The sequence below is a fragment of the Pleurodeles waltl genome, chromosome 6 (assembly GCF_031143425.1).
Source record: "Pleurodeles waltl isolate 20211129_DDA chromosome 6, aPleWal1.hap1.20221129, whole genome shotgun sequence".
NCBI classification, from domain to species: domain Eukaryota; kingdom Metazoa; phylum Chordata; class Amphibia; order Caudata; family Salamandridae; genus Pleurodeles; species Pleurodeles waltl.
In genome coordinates, this window is record NC_090445.1 from 526,828,329 (window position 1) to 526,851,417 (window position 23,089).

A 23,089-nucleotide genomic window follows, 5' to 3' on the forward strand; every position below is an offset into this window, starting at 1 on the left:
CCAAAACACAACGTGGACACATTCCATTTTTTACAGAAAACAGAAGTGTTGTTTACAAAGTGCCTACCTGTAGATTTTGGCCTCTAGATCAGCCGCCACCTAGGGAAACCTACCAAACCTGTGCATTTTTGACAACTAGAGACCTAGGGGAATCCGAGATGGGGGTCACTTGTGGGGCTTTGACCAGGTTCTGTTACCCAGAATCCTTTGCAAACCTCAAAATTTGACTACAAAAACATATTTTCCTCACATTTCGGTGACAGAAAGTTCTGTAATCTGAGAGGAGCCACAAATTTCCTTCCACGCAGCCTTCCCCCAAGTCTCCCGATAAAAATGATACCTCACTTGTGTGGGTAGGCCTAGCGCCCGTGACAGGAAATGCCCCATAACACAATGTGGACACATCCCATTTCTTGACAGACAACAGAGGTGTTTTTTGCAAAGTGCCTACCTGTAGATTTTGGCCTCTAGCTCAGCCGGCACCTAGGGAAACCTACCAAACCTGTGCATTTTTTAAAACTAGAGACCTAGAGGAATCCAAGATGGGGTTACTTGTGGGGCTCTGACCAGGTTCTGTTACCCAGAATCCTTTGCAAACCTCAAAATTTGGCTAAAAAGACACATTTTTCTAAAATTTAGGTGACAGAAAGTTCTGGAATCTGAGAGGAGCCACAAATTTCCTTCCACCCAGTGTTTCCCCAAGTCTCTCAATAAAAATGATACCTCATTTGTGTGGGTAGGCCTAGTGCCTGTGACAGGATGTGCCCCAAAACACAACGTGGACACATCCCATTTTTTGACAGAAAACAGAAGTGATGTTTGCAAAGTGCCTACCTGTAGATTTTGGCCTTTAGCTCAGCCGCCACCTAGGGAAACCTACCAAACCTGTGCATTTTTGAAAACTAGAGACCTAGGGGAATACGAGATGGGGTGGCTTGTGGGGCTTTGACAAGGTTCTGTTACACAGAATCCTTTGCAAACCTCAAAATATGGCCAAAAAAACATATTTTCCTAACATTTCCGTGACAGAAAGTTCTGGAATCTGAGAGGAGCCACACATTTCCTTCAAACCAGCGTTCCCCCAATTCTCCAGATAAAAATGATACCTCACTTGTGTGGGTAGGCTTAGCGCCCATGACAGGAAATGCCCCATAACACAAGGTGGACACATCCCATTTTTTGACAGAAAACAGAGGTGTTTTTTGCAAAATGCCTACCTGTAGATTTTGGCCTCTAGCTCAGCCGGCACCTAGGGAAACCTACCAAACCTCTGCATTTTTTAAAACTAGAGACCTAGGGGAATCCGAGATGGGGTGACTTGTGGGGCTCTGACCAGGTTTTGTTACCCAGAATCCTTTGCAAACCTCAAAATTTGACTAAAAAAACATATTTTCCTCACATTTCGGTGACAGAAAGTTCTGTAATCTGAGAGGAGCCACGAATTTCCTTCCACGCAGCGTTCCCCCAAGTCTTCCGATAAAAATTATACCTCACTTGTTTGGGTAGGCCTAGCGCCCGCGACAGGAAATGCCCCATAACACAATGTGGACACATCCCATTTTTTGACAGAAAACAGAGGTGTTTTTTGCAAAGTGCCTACCTGTAGATTTTGGCCTCTAGCTCAGCCGGCACCTAGGAAAACCTACCAAACCTGTGCATTTTTTAAAACTAAAGACCTAGGGGAATCCAAGATGGTGTGACTTGTGGGGCTCTGACCAGGTTCTGTTACCCAGAATCCTTTGCAAACCTCAAAATTTGGCTAAAAAGACACATTTTTATAACATTTCGGTGACAGAAAGTTCTGGAATCTGAGAGGAGCCACAAATTTCCTTCCACCCAGTGTTTCCCCAACTCTCGATAAAAATGATACCTCACTTGTGTGGGTAGGCCTAGCGCCTGTGACAGGATATGCCCCAAAACACAACGTGGACACATTCCATTTTTTACAGAAAACAGAAGTGTTGTTTACAAAGTGCCTACCTGTAGATTTTGGCCTCTAGATCAGCCGCCACCTAGGGAAACCTACCAAACCTGTGCATTTTTTAAAACTAGAGACCTAGGGGAATCCGAGATGGGGGTCACTTGTGGGGCTTTGACCAGGTTCTGTTACCCAGAATCCTTTGCAAACCTCAAAATTTGACTACAAAAACATATTTTCCTCACATTTCGGTGACAGAAAGTTCTGTAATCTGAGAGGAGCCACAAATTTCCTTCCACGCAGCCTTCCCCCAAGTCTCCCGATAAAAATGATACCTCACTTGTGTGGGTAGGCCTAGCGCCCGCGACAGGAAATGCCCCATAACACAATGTGGACACATCCCATTTTTTGACAGACAACAGAGGTGTTTTTTGCAAAGTGCCTACCTGTAGATTTTGGCCTCTAGCTCAGCCGGCACCTAGGGAAACCTACCAAACCTGTGCATTTTTTAAAACTAGAGACCTAGAGGAATCCAAGATGGGGTGACTTGTGGGGCTCTGACCAGGTTCTGTTACCCAGAATCCTTTGCAAACCTCAAAATTTGGCTAAAAAGACACATTTTTCTAAAATTTCGGTGACAGAAAGTTCTGGAATCTGAGAGGAGCCACAAATTTCCTTCCACCCAGTGTTTCCCCAAGTCTCTCAATAAAAATGATACCTCATTTGTGTGGGTAGGCCTAGTGCCTGTGACAGGATGTGCCCCAAAACACAACGTGGACACATCCCATTTTTTGACAGAAAACAGAAGTGATGTTTGCAAAGTGCCTACCTGTAGATTTTGGCCTTTAGCTCAGCCGCCACCTAGGGAAACCTACCAAACCTGTGCATTTTTGAAAACTAGAGACCTAGGGGAATACGAGATGGGGTGACTTGTGGGGCTTTGACAAGGTTCTGTTACACAGAATCCTTTGCAAACCTCAAAATATGGCTAAAAAAACATATTTTCCTAACATTTCCGTGACAGAAAGTTCTGGAATCTGAGAGGAGCCACACATTTCCTTCAAACCAGCGTTCCCCCAATTCTCCAGATAAAAATGATACCTCACTTGTGCGGGTAGGCCTAGCGCCCATGACAGGAAATGCCCCATAACACAAGGTGGACACATCCCATTTTTTGACAGAAAACAGAGGTGTTTTTTGCAAAATGCCTACCTGTAGATTTTGGCCTCTAGCTCAGCCGGCACCTAGGGAAACCTACCAAACCTCTGCATTTTTTAAAACTAGAGACCTAGGGGAATCCGAGATGGGGTGACTTGTGGGGCTCTGACCCGGTTTTGTTACCCAGAATCCTTTGCAAACCTCAAAGTTTGGCAAAAAAAACTTGTTTTCCTCACACTTCAGTGACAGAAAGTTCTGGAATCTGAGGGGAGCCACAAATTTCCTTTCACCCAGCATTCCCCCAAGTCTCCCGATATAAATGATACCTCACTTGTGTGGGTAGTCCTAGCGCCCGCGATAGGAGATGTCCCATAACACAACGTGGACACATCCCTAATTTTGACAGAAAAGGGAGGTGTTTTTTGCAAAGTGCCTACCTGTTGATTTTAGCCTCTAGCTCAGCCGGCACCTAGGGAAACCTACCAAACCTGTGCATTTTTGAAAACTAGAGACCTAGGGGAATCCGAGATGGGGTGACTTGTGGGGCTTTGACCAGGTTCTGTTACCCAGAATCCTTTGCAAACCTCAAAATTTGACTAAAAAAACATATTTTCCTCACATTTCGGTGACAGAAAGTTCTGTAATCTGAGAGGAGCCACGAATTTCCTTCCACGCAGCATTCCCCCAAGTCTTCCGATAAAAATTATACCTCACTTGTTTGGGTAGGCCTAGCGCCCGCAACAGGAAATGCCCCATAACACAATGTGGACACATCCCATTTTTTGACAGAAAACAGAGGTGTTTTTTACAAAGTGTCTACCTGTAGATTTTGGCCTCTAGCTCAGCCGGCACCTAGGGAAACCTACCAAACCTGTGCATTTTTTAAAACTAAAGACCTAGGGGAATCCAAGATGGGTTGACTTGTGGGGCTCTGACCAGGTTCTGTTACCCAGAATCCCTTGCAAACCTCAAAATTTGGCTAAAAAGACACATTTTTCTAACATTTCGGTGACAGAAAGTTCTGGAATCTGAGAGGAGCCACAAATTTCCTTCCACCCAGTGTTTCCCCAACTCTCGATAAAAATGATACCTCACTTGTGTGGGTAGGCCTAGCGCCTGTGACAGGATATTCCCCAAAACACAAAGTGGACACATTCCATTTTTTACAGAAAACAGAAGTGTTGTTTACAAAGTGCCTACCTGTAGATTTTGGCCTCTAGATCAGCCGCCACCTAGGGAAACATACCAAACCTGTGCATTTTTGAAAACTAGAGACCTAGGGGAATCCGAGATGGGGGTCACTTGTGGGGCTTTGACCAGGTTCTGTTACCCAGAATCCTTTGCAAACCTCAAAATTTGACTACAAAAACATATTTTCCTCACATTTCGGTGACAGAAAGTTCTGTAATCTGAGAGGAGCCACAAATTTCCTTCCACGCAGCCTTCCCCCAAGTCTCCCGATAAAAATGATACCTCACTTGTGTGGGTAGGCCTAGCGCCCGCGACAGCAAATGCCCCATAACACAATGTGGACACATCCCATTTTTTGACAGACAACAGAGGTGTTTTTTGCAAAGTGCCTACCTGTAGATTTTGGCCTCTAGCTCAGCCGGCACCTAGGGAAACCTACCAAACCTGTGCATTTTTTAAATCTAGAGACCTAGAGGAATCCAAGATGGGGTGACTTGTGGGGCTCTGACCAGGTTCTGTTACCCAGAATCCTTTGCAAACCTCAAAATTTGGCTAAAAAGACACATTTTTCTAAAATTTCGGTGACAGAAAGTTCTGGAATCTGAGAGGAGCCACAAATTTCCTTCCACCCAGTGTTTCCCCAAGTCTCTCAATAAAAATGATACCTCATTTGTGTGGGTAGGCCTAGTGCCTGTGACAGGATGTGCCCCAAAACACAACGTGGACACATCCCATTTTTTGACAGAAAACAGAAGTGATGTTTGCAAAGTGCCTACCTGTAGATTTTGGCCTTTAGCTCAGCCGCCACCTAGGGAAACCTACCAAACCTGTGCATTTTTGAAAACTAGAGACCTAGGGGAATACGAGATGGGGTGACTTGTGGGGCTTTGACAAGGTTCTGTTACACAGAATCCTTTGCAAACCTCAAAATATGGCCAAAAAAACATATTTTCCTAACATTTCCGTGACAGAAAGTTCTGGAATCTGTGAGGAGCCACACATTTCCTTCAAACCAGCGTTCCCCCAATTCTCCAGATAAAAATGATACCTCACTTGTGTGGGTAGGCCTAGCGCCCATGACAGGAAATGCCCCATAACACAAGGTGGACTCATCCCATTTTTTGACAGAAAACAGAAGTGTTTTTTGCAAAATGCCTACCTGTAGATTTTGGCCTCTAGCTCAGCCGGCACCTAGGGAAACCTACCAAACCTCTGCATTTTTGAAAACTAGAGACCTAGGGGAATCCGAGATGGGGTGACTTGTGGGGCTCTGACCAGGTTTTGTTACCCAGAATCCTTTGCAAACCTCAAAGTTTGGCAAAAAAAACTTGTTTTCCTCACATTTCAGTGACAGAAAGTTCTGGAATCTGAGGGGAGCCACAAATTTCCTTTCACCCAGCATTCCCCCAAGTCTCCCGATATAAATGATACCTCACTTGTGTGGGTAGTCCTAGCGCCCGCGATAGGAGATGTCCCATAACACAACGTGGACACATCCCTAATTTTGACAGAAAAGGGAGGTGTTTTTTGCAAAGTGCCTACCTGTAGATTTTAGCCTCTAGCTCAGCCGGCACCTAGGGAAACCTACCAAACCTGTGCATTTTTGAAAACTAGAGACCTAGGGGAATCTGAGATGGGGTGACTTGTGGGGCTTTGACCAGGTTCTGTTACCCAGAATCCTTTGCAAACCTCAAAATTTGACTAAAAAAACATATTTTCCTCACATTTCGGTGACAGAAAGTTCTGTAATCTGAGAGGAGCCACGAATTTCCTTCCACGCAGCGTTCCCCCAAGTCTTCCTATAAAAATTATACCTCACTTGTTTGGGTAGGCCTAGCGCCCGCGACAGGAAATGCCCCATAACACAATGTGGACACATCCCATTTTTTGACAGAAAACAGAGGTGTTTTTTGCAAAGTGCCTACCTGTAGATTTTGGCCTCTAGCTCAGCCGGCACCTAGGGAAACCTACCAAACCTGTGCATTTTTTAAAACTAAAGACCTAGGGGAATCCAAGATGGGGTGACTTGTGGGGCTCTGACCAGGTTCTGTTACCCAGAATCCTTTGCAAACCTCAAAATTTGGCTAAAAAGACACATTTTTCTAACATTTCGGTGACAGAAAGTTCTGGAATCTGAGAGGAGCCACAAATTTCCTTCCACCCAGTGTTTCCCCAACTCTCGATAAAAATGATACCTCACTTGTGTGGGTAGGCCTAGCGCCTGTGACAGGATATGCACCAAAACACAACGTGGACACATTCCATTTTTTACAGAAAACAGAAGTGTTGTTTACAAAGTGCCTACCTGTAGATTTTGGCCTCTAGATCAGCCGCCACCTAGGGAAACCTACCAAACCTGTGCATTTTTGAAAACTAGAGACCTAGGGGAATCCGAGATGGGGGTCACTTGTGGGGCTTTGACCAGGTACTGTTACCCAGAATCCTTTGCAAACCTCAAAATTTGACTACAAAAACATATTTTCCTCACATTTCGGTGACAGAAAGTTCTGTAATCTGAGAGGAGCCACAAATTTCCTTCCACGCAGCCTTCCCCCAAGTCTCCCGATAAAAATGATACCTCACTTGTGTGGGTAGGCCTAGCGCCCGCGACAGGAAATGCCCCATAACACAATGTGGACACATCCCATTTTTTGACAGACAACAGAGGTGTTTTTTGCAAAGTGCCTACCTGTAGATTTTGGCCTCTAGCTCAGCCGGCACCTAGGGAAACCTACCAAACCTGTGCATTTTTTAAAACTAGAGACCTAGAGGAATCCAAGATGGGGTGACTTGTGGGGCTCTGACCAGGTTCTGTTACCCAGAATCCTTTGCAAACCTCAAAATTTGGCTAAAAAGACACATTTTTCTAAAATTTCGGTGACAGAAAGTTCTGGAATCTGAGAGGAGCCACAAATTTCCTTCCACCCAGTGTTTCCCCAAGTCTCTCAATAAAAATGATACCTCATTTGTGTGGGTAGGCCTAGTGCCTGTGACAGGATGTGCCCCAAAACACAACGTGGACACATCCCATTCTTTGACAGAAAACAGAAGTGATGTTTGCAAAGTGCCTACCTGTAGATTTTGGCCTTTAGCTCAGCCGCCACCTAGGGAAACCTACCAAACCTGTGCATTTTTTAAAACTAGAGACCTAGGGGAATACGAGATGGGGTGACTTGTGGGGCTTTGACAAGGTTCTGTTACACAGAATCCTTTGCAAACCTCAAAATATGGCCAAAAAAACATATTTTCCTAACATTTCCGTGACAGAAAGTTCTGGAATCTGAGAGGAGCCACACATTTCCTTCAAACCAGCGTTCCCCCAATTCTCCAGATAAAAATGATACCTCACTTGTGTGGGTAGGCCTAACGCCCATGACAGGAAATGCCCCATAACACAAGGTGGACACATCCCATTTTTTGACAGAAAACAGAGGTGTTTTTTGCAAAATGCCTACCTGTAGATTTTGGCCTCTAGCTCAGCCGGCACCTAGGGAAACCTACCAAACCTGTGCATTTTTGAAAACTAGAGACCTAGGGGAATCCGAGATGGGGTTACTTGTGGGGCTTTGACCAGGTTCTGTTAGCCAGAATCCTTTGCAAACCTCAAAATTTGACTAAAAAAACATATTTTCCTCACATTTCGGTGACAGAAAGTTCTGTAATCTGAGAGGAGCCACGAATTTCCTTACACGCAGCGTTCCCCCAAGTCTTCCGATAAAAATTATACCTCACTTGTTTGGTTAGGCCTAGCGCCCGCGACAGGAAATGCCCCATAACACAATGTGGACACATCCCATTTTTTGACAGAAAACAGAGGTGTTTTTTGCAAAGTGCCTACCTGTAGATTTTGGCCTCTAGCTCAGCCGGCACCTAGGGAAACCTACCAAACCTGTGCATTTTTTAAAACTAAAGACCTAGGGGAATCCAAGATGGGGTGACTTGTGGGGCTCTGACCAGGTTCTGTTACCCAGAATCCTTTGCAAACCTCAAAATTTCGCTAAAAAGACACATTTTTCTAACATTTCGGTGACAGAAAGTTCTGGAATCTGAGAGGAGCCACAAATTTCCTTCCACCCAGTGTTTCCCCAACTCTCGATAAAAATGATACCTCACTTGTGTGGGTAGGCCTAGCGCCTGTGACAGGATATGCCCCCAAAACACAACGTGGACACATTCCATTTTTTACAGAAAACAGAAGTGTTGTTTACAAAGTGCCTACCTGTAGATTTTGGCCTCTAGATCAGCCGCCACCTAGGGAAACCTACCAAACCTGTGCATTTTTTAAAACTAGAGACCTAGGGGAATCCGAGATGGGGGTCACTTGTGGGGCTTTGACCAGGTTCTGTTACCCAGAATCCTTTGCAAACCTCAAAATTTGACTACAAAAACATATTTTCCTCACATTTCGGTGACAGAAAGTTCTGTAATCTGAGAGGAGCCACAAATTTCCTTCCACGCAGCCTTCCCCCAAGTCTCCCGATAAAAATGATACCTCACTTGTGTGGGTAGGCCTAGCGCCCGCGACAGGAAATGCCCCATAACACAATGTGGACACATCCCATTTTTTGACAGACAACAGAGGTGTTTTTTGCAAAGTGCCTACCTGTAGATTTTGGCCTCTAGCTCAGCCGGCACCTAGGGAAACCTACCAAACCTGTGCATTTTTTAAAACTAGAGACCTAGAGGAATCCAAGATGGGGTTACTTGTGGGGCTCTGACCAGGTTCTGTTACCCAGAATCCTTTGCAAACCTCAAAATTTGGCTAAAAAGACACATTTTTCTAAAATTTCGGTGACAGAAAGTTCTGGAATCTGAGAGGAGCCACAAATTTCCTTCCACCCAGTGTTTCCCCAAGTCTCTCAATAAAAATGATACCTCATTTGTGTGGGTAGGCCTAGTGCCTGTGACAGGATGTGCCCCAAAACACAACGTGGACACATCCCATTTTTTGACAGAAAACAGAAGTGATGTTTGCAAAGTGCCTACCTGTAGATTTTGGCCTTTAGCTCAGCCGCCACCTAGGGAAACCTACCAAACCTGTGCATTTTTTAAAACTAGAGACCTAGGGGAATACGAGATGGGGTGACTTGTGGGGCTTTGACAAGGTTCTGTTACACAGAATCCTTTGCAAACCTCAAAATATGGCCAAAAAAACATATTTTCCTAACATTTCCGTGACAGAAAGTTCTGGAATCTGAGAGGAGCCACACATTTCCTTCAAACCAGCGTTCCCCCAATTCTCCAGATAAAAATGATACCTCACTTGTGTGGGTAGGCTTAGCGCCCATGACAGGAAATGCCCCATAACACAAGGTGGACACATCCCATTTTTTGACAGAAAACAGAGGTGTTTTTTGCAAAATGCCTACCTGTAGATTTTGGCCTCTAGCTCAGCCGGCACCTAGGGAAACCTACCAAACCTCTGCATTTTTTAAAACTAGAGACCTAGGGGAATCCGAGATGGGGTGACTTGTGGAGCTCTGACCAGGTTTTGTTACCCAGAATCCTTTGCAAACCTCAAAGTTTGGCAAAAAAAACTTGTTTTCCTCACATTTCAGTGACAGAAAGTTCTGGAATCTGAGGGGAGCCACAAATTTCCTTTCAATTCAGCATTCCCCCAAGTCTCCCGATATAAATGATACCTCACTTGTGTGGGTAGTCCTAGCGCCCGCGATAGGAGATGTCCCATAACACAACGTGGACACATCCCTAATTTTGACAGAAAAGGGAGGTGTTTTTTGCAAAGTGCCTACCTGTAGATTTTAGCCTCTAGCTCAGCCGGCACCTAGGGAAACCTACCAAACCTGTGCATTTTTGAAAACTTGAGACCTAGGGGAATCCGAGATGGGGTGACTTGTGGGGCTTTGACCAGGTTCTGTTACCCAGAATCCTTTGCAAACCTCAAAATTTGACTAAAAAAACATATTTTCCTCACATTTCGGTGACAGAAAGTTCTGTAATCTGAGAGGAGCCATGAATTTCCTTCCACGCAGCGTTCCCCCAAGTCTTCCGATAAAAATTATACCTCACTTGTTTGGGTAGGCCTAGCGCCCGCGACAGGAAATGCCCCATAACACAATGTGGACACATCCCATTTTTTGACAGAAAACAGAGGTGTTTTTTGCAAAGTGCCTACCTGTAGATTTTGGCCTCTAGCTCAGCCGGCACCTAGGGAAACCTACCAAACCTGTGCATTTTTTAAAACTAAAGACCTAGGGGAATCCAAGATGGTGTGACTTGTGGGGCTCTGACCAGGTTCTGTTACCCAGAATCCTTTGCAAACCTCAAAATTTGGCTAAAAAGACACATTTTTCTAACATTTCGGTGACAGAAAGTTCTGGAATCTGAGAGGAGCCACAAATTTCCTTCCACCCAGTGTTTCCCCAACTCTCGATAAAAATGATACCTCACTTGTGTGGGTAGGCCTAGCGCCTGTGACAGGATATGCACCAAAACACAACGTGGACACATTCCATTTTTTACAGAAAACAGAAGTGTTGTTTACAAAGTGCCTACCTGTAGATTTTGGCCTCTAGATCAGCCGCCACCTAGGGAAACCTACCAAACCTGTGCATTTTTGAAAACTAGAGACCTAGGGGAATCCGAGATGGGGGTCACTTGTGGGGCTTTGACCAGGTACTGTTACCCAGAATCCTTTGCAAACCTCAAAATTTGACTACAAAAACATATTTTCCTCACATTTCGGTGACAGAAAGTTCTGTAATCTGAGAGGAGCCACAAATTTCCTTCCACGCAGCCTTCCCCCAAGTCTCCCGATAAAAATTATACCTCACTTGTGTGGGTAGGCCTAGCGCCCGCGACAGGAAATGCCCCATAACACAATGTGGACACATCCCATTTTTTGACAGACAACAGAGGTGTTTTTTGCAAAGTGCCTACCTGTAGATTTTGGCCTCTAGCTCAGCCGGCACCTAGGGAAACCTACCAAACCTGTGCATTTTTTAAAACTAGAGACCTAGAGGAATCCAAGATGGGGTGACTTGTGGGGCTCTGACCAGGTTCTGTTACCCAGAATCCTTTGCAAACCTCAAAATTTGGCTAAAAAGACACATTTTTCTAAAATTTCGGTGACAGAAAGTTCTGGAATCTGAGAGGAGCCACAAATTTCCTTCCACCCAGTGTTTCCCCAAGTCTCTCAATAAAAATGATACCTCATTTGTGTGGGTAGGCCTAGTGCCTGTGACAGGATGTGCCCCAAAACACAACGTGGACACATCCCATTCTTTGACAGAAAACAGAAGTGATGTTTGCAAAGTGCCTACCTGTAGATTTTGGCCTTTAGCTCAGCCGCCACCTAGGGAAACCTACCAAACCTGTGCATTTTTGAAAACTAGAGACCTAGGGGAATACGAGATGGGGTGACTTGTGGGGCTTTGACAAGGTTCTGTTACACAGAATCCTTTGCAAACCTGAAAATATGGCCAAAAAAACATATTTTCCTAACATTTCCGTGACAGAAAGTTCTGGAATCTGAGAGGAGCCACACATTTCCTTCAAACCAGCGTTCCCCCAATTCTCCAGATAAAAATTATACCTCACTTGTGCGGGTAGGCCTAGCGCCCATGACAGGAAATGCCCCATAACACAAGGTGGACACATCCCATTTTTTGACAGAAAACAGAGGTGTTTTTTGCAAAATGCCTACCTGTAGATTTTGGCCTCTAGCTCAGCCGGCACCTAGGGAAACCTACCAAACCTCTGCATTTTTGAAAACTAGAGACCTAGGGGAATCCGACATGGGGTGACTTGTGGGGCTCTGACCAGGTTTTGTTACCCAGAATCCTTTGCAAACCTCAAAGTTTGGCAAAAAAAACTTGTTTTCCTCACACTTCAGTGACAGAAAGTTCTGGAATCTGAGGGGAGCCACAAATTTCCTTTCACCCAGCATTCCCCCAAGTCTCCCGATATAAATGATACCTCACTTGTGTGGGTAGTCCTAGCGCCCGCGATAGGAGATGTCCCATAACACAACGTGGACACATCCCTAATTTTGACAGAAAAGGGAGGTGTTTTTTGCAAAGTGCCTACCTGTAGATTTTAGCCTCTAGCTCAGCCGGCACCTAGGGAAACCTACCAAACCTGTGCATTTTTGAAAACTAGAGACCTAGGGGAATCTGAGATGGGGTGACTTGTGGGGCTTTGACCAGGTTCTGTTACCCAGAATCCTTTGCAAACCTCAAAATTTGACTAAAAAAACATATTTTCCTCACATTTCGGTGACAGAAAGTTCTGTAATCTGAGAGGAGCCACGAATTTCCTTCCACGCAGCATTCCCCCAAGTCTTCCGATAAAAATTATACCTCACTTGTTTGGGTAGGCCTAGCGCCCGCGACAGGAAATGCCCCATAACACAATGTGGACACATCCCATTTTTTGACAGAAAACAGAGGTGTTTTTTGCAAAGTGCCTACCTGTAGATTTTGGCCTCTAGCTCAGCCGGCACCTAGGGAAACCTACCAAACCTGTGCATTTTTTAAAACTAAAGACCTAGGGGAATCCAAGATGGGGTGACTTGTGGGGCTCTGACCAGGTTCTGTTACCCAGAATCCTTTGCAAACCTCAAAATTTGGCTAAAAAGACACATTTTTCTAACATTTCGGTGACAGAATGTTCTGGAATCTGAGAGGAGCCACAAATTTCCTTCCACCCAGTGTTTCCCCAACTCTCGATAAAAATGATACCTCACTTGTGTGGGTAGGCCTAGCGCCTGTGACAGGATATGCCCCAAAACACAACGTGGACACATTCCATTTTTTACAGAAAACAGAAGTGTTGTTTACAAAGTGCCTACCTGTAGATTTTGGCCTCTAGATCAGCCGCCACCTAGGGAAACCTACCAAACCTGTGCATTTTTGAAAACTAGAGACCTAGGGGAATCCGAGATGGGGGTCACTTGTGGGGCTTTGACCAGGTTCTGTTACCCAGAATCCTTTGCAAACCTCAAAATTTGACTACAAAAACATATTTTCCTCACATTTCGGTGACAGAAAGTTCTGTAATCTGAGAGGAGCCACAAATTTCCTTCCACGCAGCCTTCCCCCAAGTCTCCCGATAAAAATGATACCTCACTTGTGTGGGTAGGCCTAGCGCCCGCGACAGGAAATGCCCCATAACACAATGTGGACACATCCCATTTTTTGACAGACAACAGAGGTGTTTTTTGCAAAGTGCCTACCTGTAGATTTTGGCCTCTTGCTCAGCCGGCACCTAGGGAAACCTACCAAACCTGTGCATTTTTTAAAACTAGAGACCTAGAGGAATCCAAGATGGGGTGACTTGTGGGGCTCTGACCAGGTTCTGTTACCCAGAATCCTTTGCAAACCTCAAAATTTGGCTAAAAAGACACATTTTTCTAAAATTTCGGTGACAGAAAGTTCTGGAATCTGAGAGGAGCCACAAATTTCCTTCCACCCAGTGTTTCCCCAAGTCTCTCAATAAAAATGATACCTCATTTGTGTGGATAGGCCTAGTGCCTGTGACAGGATGTGCCCCAAAACACAACGTGGACACATCCCATTTTTTGACAGAAAACAGAAGTGATGTTTGCAAAGTGCCTACCTGTAGATTTTGGCCTTTAGCTCAGCCGCCACCTAGGGAAACCTACCAAACCTGTGCATTTTTGAAAACTAGAGACCTAGGGGAATACGAGATGGGGTGACTTGTGGGGCTTTGACAAGGTTCTGTTACACAGAATCCTTTGCAAACCTCAAAATATGGCCAAAAAAACATATTTTCCTAACATTTCCGTGACAGAAAGTTCTGGAATCTGTGAGGAGCCACACATTTCCTTCAAACCAGCGTTCCCCCAATTCTCCAGATAAAAATGATACCTCACTTGTGTGGGTAGGCCTAGCGCCCATGACAGGAAATGCCCCATAACACAAGGTGGACTCATCCCATTTTTTGACAGAAAACAGAAGTGTTTTTTGCAAAATGCCTACCTGTAGATTTTGGCCTCTAGCTCAGCCGGCACCTAGGGAAACCTACCAAACCTCTGCATTTTTGAAAACTAGAGACCTAGGGGAATCCGAGATGGGGTGACTTGTGGGGCTCTGACCAGGTTTTGTTACCCAGAATCCTTTGCAAACCTCAAAGTTTGGCAAAAAAAACTTGTTTTCCTCACATTTCAGTGACAGAAAGTTCTGGAATCTGAGGGGAGCCACAAATTTCCTTTCACCCAGCATTCCCCCAAGTCTCCCGATATAAATGATACCTCACTTGTGTGGGTAGTCCTAGCGCCCGCGATAGGAGATGTCCCATAACACAACGTGGACACATCCCTAATTTTGACAGAAAAGGGAGGTGTTTTTTGCAAAGTGCCTACCTGTAGATTTTAGCCTCTAGCTCAGCCGGCACCTAGGGAAACCTACCAAACCTGTGCATTTTTGAAAACTTGAGACCTAGGGGAATCCGAGATGGGGTGACTTGTGGGGCTTTGACCAGGTTCTGTTACCCAGAATCCTTTGCAAACCTCAAAATTTGACTAAAAAAACATATTTTCCTCACATTTCGGTGACAGAAAGTTCTGTAATCTGAGAGGAGCCACGAATTTCCTTCCACGCAGCGTTCCCCCAAGTCTTCCTATAAAAATTATACCTCACTTGTTTGGGTAGGCCTAGCGCCCGCGACAGGAAATGCCCCATAACACAATGTGGACACATCCCATTTTTTGAAAGAAAACAGAGGTGTTTTTTGCAAAGTGCCTACCTGTAGATTTTGGCCTCTAGCTCAGCCGGTACCTAGGGAAACCTACCAAACCTGTGCATTTTTTAAAACTAAAGACCTAGGGGAATCCAAGATGGTGTGACTTGTGGGGCTCTGACCAGGTTCTGTTACCCAGAATCCTTTGCAAACCTCAAAATTTGGCTAAAAAGACACATTTTTCTAACATTTCGGTGACAGAAAGTTCTGGAATCTGAGAGGAGCCACAAATTTCCTTCCACCCAGTGTTTCCCCAACTCTCGATAAAAATGATACCTCACTTGTGTGGGTAGGCCTAGCGCCTGTGACAGGATATGCACCAAAACACAACGTGGACACATTCCATTTTTTACAGAAAACAGAAGTGTTGTTTACAAAGTGCCTACCTGTAGATTTTGGCCTCTAGATCAGCCGCCACCTAGGGAAACCTACCAAACCTGTGCATTTTTGAAAACTAGAGACCTAGGGGAATCCGAGATGGGGGTCACTTGTGGGGCTTTGACCAGGTACTGTTACCCAGAATCCTTTGCAAACCTCAAAATTTGACTACAAAAACATATTTTCCTCACATTTCGGTGACAGAAAGTTCTGTAATCTGAGAGGAGCCACAAATTTCCTTCCACGCAGCCTTCCCCCAAGTCTCCCGATAAAAATGATACCTCACTTGTGTGGGTAGGCCTAGCGCCCGCGACAGGAGATGCCCCATAACACAATGTGGACACATCCCATTTTTTGACAGACAACAGAGGTGTTTTTTGCAAAGTGCCTACCTGTAGATTTTGGCCTCTAGCTCAGCCGGCACCTAGGGAAACCTACCAAACCTGTGCATTTTTTAAAACTAGAGACCTAGAGGAATCCAAGATGGGGTGACTTGTGGGGCTCTGACCAGGTTCTGTTACCCAGAATCCTTTGCAAACCTCAAAAATTGGCTAAAAAGACACATTTTTCTAAAATTTCGGTGACAGAAAGTTCTGGAATCTGAGAGGAGCCACAAATTTCCTTCCACCCAGTGTTTCCCCAAGTCTCTCAATAAAAATGATACCTCATTTGTGTGGATAGGCCTAGTGCCTGTGACAGGATGTGCCCCAAAACACAACGTGGACACATCCCATTTTTTAACAGAAAACAGAAGTGATGTTTGCAAAGTGCCTACCTGTAGATTTTGGCCTTTAGCTCAGCCGCCACCTAGGGAAACCTACCAAACCTGTGCATTTTTGAAAACTAGAGACCTAGGGGAATACGAGATGGGGTGACTTGTGGGGCTTTGACAAGGTTCTGTTACACAGAATCCTTTGCAAACCTCAAAATATGGCCAAAAAAATATATTTTCCTAACATTTCCGTGACAGAAAGTTCTGGAATCTGTGAGGAGCCACACATTTCCTTCAAACCAGCGTTCCCCCAATTCTCCAGATAAAAATGATACCTCACTTGTGTGGGTAGGCCTAGCGCCCATGACAGGAAATGCCCCATAACACAAGGTGGACTCATCCCATTTTTTGACAGAAAACAGAGGTGTTTTTTGCAAAATGCCTACCTGTAGATTTTGGCCTCTAGCTCAGCCGGCACCTAGGGAAACCTACCAAACCTCTGCATTTTTGAAAACTAGAGACCTAGGGGAATCCGAGATGGGGTGACTTGTGGGGCTCTGACCAGGTTTTGTTACCCAGAATCCTTTGCAAACCTCAAAGTTTGGCAAAAAAAACTTGTTTTCCTCACATTTCAGTGACAGAAAGTTCTGGAATCTGAGGGGAGCCACAAATTTCCTTTCACCCAGCATTCCCCCAAGTCTCCCGATATAAATGATACCTCACTTGTGTGGGTAGTCCTAGCGCCCGCGATAGGAGATGTCCCATAACACAACGTGGACACATCCCTAATTTTGACAGAAAATAGAGGTGTTTTTTGCAAAGTGCCTACCTGTAGATTTTAGCCTCTAGCTCAGCCGGCACCTAGGGAAGCCTACCAAACCTGTGCATTTTTGAAAACTAGAGACCTAGGGGAATCCGAGATGGGGTGACTTGTGGGGCTTTGACCAGGTTCTGTTACCCAGAATCCTTTGCAAACCTCAAAATTTGACTAAAAAAACATATTTTCCTCACATTTCGGTGACAGAAAGTTCTGTAATCTGAGAGGAGCCACGAATTTCCTTCCACGCAGCGTTCCCCCAAGTCTTCCGATAAAAATTATACCTCACTTGTTTGGGTAGGCCTAGCGCCCGCGACAGGAAATGCCCCATAACACAATGTGGAAACATCCCATTTTTTGACAGAAAACAGAGGTGTTTTTTGCAAAGTGCCTACCTGTAGATTTTGGCCTCTAGCTCAGCCGGCACCTAGGGAAACCTACCAAACCTGTGCATTTTTTAAAACTAAAGACCTAGGGGAATCCAAGATGGGGTCACTTGTGGGGCTCTGACCAGGTTCTGTTACCCAGAATCCTTTGCAAACCTCAAAATTTGGCTAAAAAGACACATTTTTCTAACATTTCGGTGACAGAAAGTTCTGGAATCTGAGAGGAGCCACAAATTTCCTTCCACCCAGTGTTTCCCCAACTCTCGATACAAATGATACCTCACTTGTGTGGGTAGGCCTAGCGCCTGTGACAGGATATGCCCCAAAACACAACGTGGACACATTCCATTTTTTACAGAAAACAGAAGTGTTGTTTGCAAAGTGCCTACCTGTAGATTTTGGCCTCTAGCTCAGCCGCCACCTAGGGAAACCTACCTAACCTGTGCATTTTTGAAAACTAGAGACCTAGGGGAATCCGAGATGGGGTCACTTGTGGGGCTTTGACAAGGTTCTGTTAGCTAGAATCCTTTGCAAACCTCAAAATTTGGCTAAAAAAAATATTTTCCTCACATTTCCTTGACAGAAAGTTCTGGAATCTGAGAGGAGCCACAAATTTCCTTCCAACCAGCGTTCCCCCAAGTCTCCCGATAAAAATGATACCTCACTTGTGTGGGTAGGCCTAGCGCCCACGACAGGAAATGCCCCATAACACAACATGGACAGATCCCATTTTTTGACAGAAAACAGAGGTGTTTTTTGCAAAGTGCCTACCTGTAGATTTTAGCCTCTAACTCAGCCGGCACCTAGGGAAACATACCAAACCTGAGCATTTTTTTAAACTAGAGACCTAGGGGAATCCGAGATGGAGTGACTTGTGGGGCTTTGACCAGGTTCTGTTACCCAGAATCCTTTGCCAACCTCACAATTGGACTAAAAAAACAAATTTTCCTCACATTTTGGTGAGAGAAAGTTCTGTAATCTGAGAGGAGCCACAAATTTCCTTCCACGCAGCGTTCTCCCAAGTCTCCCGATAAAAATTATACCTCACTTGTGTGGGTAGGCCTAGCGCCCGCGTCAGGAAATGCCCCAAAACACAACGTGGACACATCCCATTTTTTGACAGAAAACAGAGGTGTTTTTTGCAAAGTGCCTACCTGTAGATTTTGGCCTCTAGCTCAGCCGGCACCTAGGGAAACCTACCAAACCTGTGCATTTTTGAAAACTAGAGACCTAGGGGAATCCGAGATGGGGTGACTTGTGGGGCTCTGACCAGGTTTTGTTACCCAGAATCCTTTGCAAACCTCAAAGTTTGGCTAAAAAAACTTGTTTTCCTCACATTTTAGTGACAGAAAGTTCTGGAATCTGAGGGGAGCCACAAATTTCCTTCCACCCAGCATTCCCCCAAGTCTCCCGATAAAAATGATACCTCACTTGTGTGGGTAGGCCTAGCGCCTGCGACAGGAAATGCCCCATAACACAATGTGGACACATCACATTTTTTGACAGAAAATAGAGGTGTTTTTTGCAAAGTGCCTACCTGTAGATTTTGGCCTCTAGCTCAGCCGGCACCTAGGGAAACCTACCAAACCTGTGCATTTTTTTAAACTAGAGACCTAGGGGAATCCAATATGGGGTGACTTGTGGGCCTCTGACCAGGTACTGTTACCCAGAATCCTTTGCAAACCTCAAAATTTGGCTAAAAAGTCACATTTTTCTAAAATTTCGGTGACTGAAAGTTCTGGAATCTGAGAGGAGCCACAAATTTCCTTCCACCTAGTGTTTCCCCAAGTCTTTCGACAAAAATGATACCTCACTTGTGTGGGTAGGCCTAGCGCCTGTGACAGGATATGCCCCAAAACACAACGTGGACACATCCCATTTTTTGACAGAAATCAGAGGTGTTGTTTGCAAAGTGCCTGCCTGTAGATTTTGGCCTCTAGCTCAGCCGCCACCTAGGGAAACCTACCAAACCTGTGCATTTTTGAAAACTAGAGACCTAGGGGAATCCGAGATGGGGTGACTTGTGGGGCTTTGACAAGGTTCTGTTACCCAGAATCCTTTGCAAACCTCAAAATTTGACTAAAAAAACATATTTTCCTCACATTTCGGTGACAGAAAGTTCTGTAATCTGAGAGAAGCCACAAATTTCCTTCCACACAGCGTTCCCCCAAGTCTCCTGATAAAAATGATACCTCACTTGTGTGGGTAGGCCTAGCGCCTGTGACAGGATATGCCCCAAAACACAACGTGGACACATCCCATTTTTTGACAGAAAACAGAAGTGTTGTTTGCAAAGTGCCTACCTGTAGATTTTGGCCTTTAGCTCAGCCGCCACCTAGGGAAACCTACCAAACCTGTGCACTTTTGAAAACTAGAGACCTAGGGGAATACGAGATGGGGTGAATTGTGGGGCTTTGACAAGGTTCTGTTACACAGAATCCTTTGCAAACCTCAAAATATGGCCCAAAAAACATATTTTCCTAACATTTCCGTGACAGAAAGGTCTGGAATCTGAGAGGAGCCACACATTTCCTTCAAACCAGCGTTCCCCCAATTCTCCCGATAAAAATGATACCTCACTTGTGTGGGTAGGCCTAGCGCCCATGACAGGAAATGCCCCATAACACAAGGTGGACACATCCCATTTTTTGACAGAAAACAGAGGTGTTTTTTGCAAAATGCCTACCTGTAGGTTTTGGCCTCTAACTCAGCCGGCACCTAGGGAAACCTACCAAACCTGTGCATTTTTGAAAACTTCATACCTAGGGGAATCCGAGATGGGGTGACTTGTGGGGCTTTGACCAGGTTCTGTTACCCAGAATCCTTTGCAAACCTCAAAATTTGACTAAAAAAATTAATTTTCCTCACATTTCGGTGACAGAAAGTTCTGTAATCTGAGAGGAGCCACAAATTGCCTTCCACGCAGCGTTCCCCCAAGTCTCCCGATAAAAATTATACCTCACTTCTGTGGGTAGGCCTAGCCCCCACGACAGGAAATGCCCCAAAACACAACGTGGACACATCCCATTTTTTGACAGAAAACAGAGGTGTTTTTTGGAAAGTGCCTACCTGTAGATTTTGGCCTCTAGCTCAGCCGGCACCAAGGGAAACCTACCAAACCTGTGCATTTTTAAAAACTAGAGACCTAGGGGAATCCAAGATGGGGTGACTTGTGGGGCTCTGACCAGGTTCTGTTACCCAGAATCCTTTGCAAACCTCAAATTTGGCTAAAAAGACACATTTTTCTAACATTTCGGTGACAAAAAGTTCTGGAATCTGAGAGGAGCCACAAATTTCCTTCCACCCAGTGTTCCCCCAAGTCTCTCGATAAAAATGATACCTCACTTGTGTGGGTAGGCCTAGCGCCCGCGACAGGATATGCCCCAAAACACAACGTGGACACATCCCATTTTTTGACAGAAAACAGAAGTGTTGTTTGCAAAGTGCCTACCTGTAGATTTTGGCCTCTAGCTCAGCCAGCACCTAGGGAAACCTACCTAACCTGCACATTTTTAAAAACTAGAGACCTAGGGGAATTCAAGATGGGGTGACTTTTGGTGCTCTTACCAGGTTCTGTTACCCAGAATCCTTTGCAAACCTCAAAGTTTGGCTAAAAAAACATGTTTTTCTCACTTTTTATTGACAGGAAGTTCTGGAATCTGAGAAGAGCCACAAATTTCCTTCCAAACAGCGTTCCCCCAAGTCTCCCGATAAAAATGATACCTCACTTGTGTGGGTAGGCCTAGCGCCCACGAAAGGAAATGCCCCATAACACAACATGGACAGATCCCATTTTTTGACAGAAAACAGAGGTGTTTTTTGCAAAGTGCCTACCTGTAGATTTTAGCCTCTAACTCAGCCGGCACCTAGGGAAACCTACCAAACCTGTGCATTTTTTTAAACTAGAGACCTAGGGGAATCCAAGATGGGGTGACTTGTGGGCCTCTGACCAGGTACTGTTACCCAGAATCCTTTGCAAACCTAAAAATTTGGCTAAAAAGGTAAATTTTTCTAAAATTTCGGTGACTGAAAGTTCTGGAATCTGAGAGGAGCCACAAATTTCCTTCCACCCAGTGTTTCCCCAAGTCTCTTGATAAAAATGGTACCTCACTTGTGTGGGTAGGCCTAGCGCCTGTGACAGGATATGCCCCAAAACACAACGTGGACACATCCCATTTTTTGACAGAAAACAGAAGTGTTGTTTGCAAAGTGCCTACCTGTAGATTTTGGCCTCTAGCTCAGCCGCCACCTAGGGAAACCTACCAAACCTGTGCATTTTTGAAAACTAGAGACCTAGGGGAATCCGAGATGGGGTGAATTGTGGGGCTTTGGCAGGGTTCTGTTACCCAGAATCCTTTGCAAACCTCAAAGTTTGGCTAAAAAAACTTGTTTTCCTCACATTTCAGTGACAGAAAGTTCTGGAATCTGAGGGGAGCCACAAATTTCCTTCCACCCAGCATTCCCCCAAGTCTCCCGATAAAAATGATACCTCACTTGTGTGGGTAGGCCTAGCGCCTGCGACAGGAAATGCCCCATAACACAATGTGGACACATCACATTTTTTGACAGAAAATAGAGGTGTTTTTTGCAAAGTGCCTACCTGTAGATTTTGGCCTCTAGCTCAGCCGGCACCTAGGGAAACCTACCAAACCTGTGCATTTTTTAAAACTAGAGACCTAGGGGAATCCAAGATGGGGTGACTTGTGGGCCTCTGACCAGGTACTGTTCCACAGAATTCTTTGCAAACCTCAAAATTTGGCTAAAAAGTCACATTTTTCTAAAATTTCGGTGACTGAAAGTTCTGGAATCTGAGAGAAGCCACAAATTTCCTTCCACCTAGTGTTTCCCCAAGTGTCTCGATAAAAATGATACCTCACTTGTGTGGGTAGGCCTAGCGCCTGTGACAGGATATGCCCCAAAACACAACGTGGACACATCCCATTTTTTGACAGAAAACAGAAGTGTTGTTTGCAAAGTGCCTACCTGTAGATTTTGGCCTCTAGCTCAGCCAGCACCTAGGGAAACCTACCTAACCTGCACATTTTTAAAAACTAGAGACCTAGGGGAATTCAAGATGGGGTGACTTTTGGTGCTCTTACCAGGTTCTGTTACCCAGAATCCTTTGCAAACCTCAAAGTTTGGCTAAAAAAACATGTTTTTCTCACTTTTTATTGACAGGAAGTTCTGGAATCTGAGAAGAGCCACAAATTTCCTTCCAAACAGCGTTCCCCCAAGTCTCCCGATAAAAATGATACCTCACTTGTGTGGGTAGGCCTAGCGCCCACGAAAGGAAATGCCCCATAACACAACATGGACAGATCCCATTTTTTGACAGAAAACAGAGGTGTTTTTTGCAAAGTGCCTACCTGTAGATTTTAGCCTCTAACTCAGCCGGCACCTAGGGAAACCTACCAAACCTGTGCATTTTTTAAAACTAGAGACCAAGGGGAATCCAAGATGGGGTGACTTGTGGGCCTCTGACCAGGTACTGTTACCCAGAATCCTTTGCAAACCTAAAAATTTGGCTAAAAAGGTACATTTTTCTAAAATTACGGTGACTGAAAGTTCTGGAATCTGAGAGGAGCCACAAATTTGCTTCCACCCAGTGTTTCCCCAAGTCTCTTGATAAAAATGGTACCTCACTTGTGTGGGTAGGCCTAGCGCCTGTGACAGGATATGCCCCAAAACACAACGTGGACACATCCCATTTTTTGACAGAAAACAGAAGTGTTGTTTGCAAAGTGCCTACCTGTAGATTTTGGCCTCTAGCTCAGCCGCCACCTAGGGAAACCTACCAAACCTGTGCA